The sequence below is a fragment of the Geospiza fortis genome, unplaced genomic scaffold, assembly GCF_000277835.1.
Source record: "Geospiza fortis unplaced genomic scaffold, GeoFor_1.0 scaffold70, whole genome shotgun sequence".
NCBI classification, from domain to species: Eukaryota; Metazoa; Chordata; class Aves; order Passeriformes; family Thraupidae; genus Geospiza; species Geospiza fortis.
In genome coordinates this window covers 3,101,608-3,101,892 of record NW_005054317.1, presented here as the reverse complement: position 1 = coordinate 3,101,892, position 285 = coordinate 3,101,608, and positions in this window count along the sequence as shown.

Sequence of the window (285 nt, the reverse complement as noted above, 5' to 3'; positions counted from 1 at the left end):
TTGCACAGCTGTGGGTCTCCCATCCTGCCCCTCAGCACAGCCTCGCAGCATTAGGGGGCTGGCAGGCATTGCTGCGCCCCTCTCTGCCGGCCCTCGGCACTGAGGGTGGCGCCAGCTCCGCCGGGCATCTCCGGGGGACACCTCCAGGGCTTGCCCCAGGAGCTCAGCGTGGGCAGGAGAACCGCAGAGATTGGGGGTAGAGGGGGTAATCTGCCCCTCTGGAGAGGCCATTTCTGCCGGGCGTCCCTGGTGGGGAGGGAACAGGCTCCAAACCCCCGGGACAAG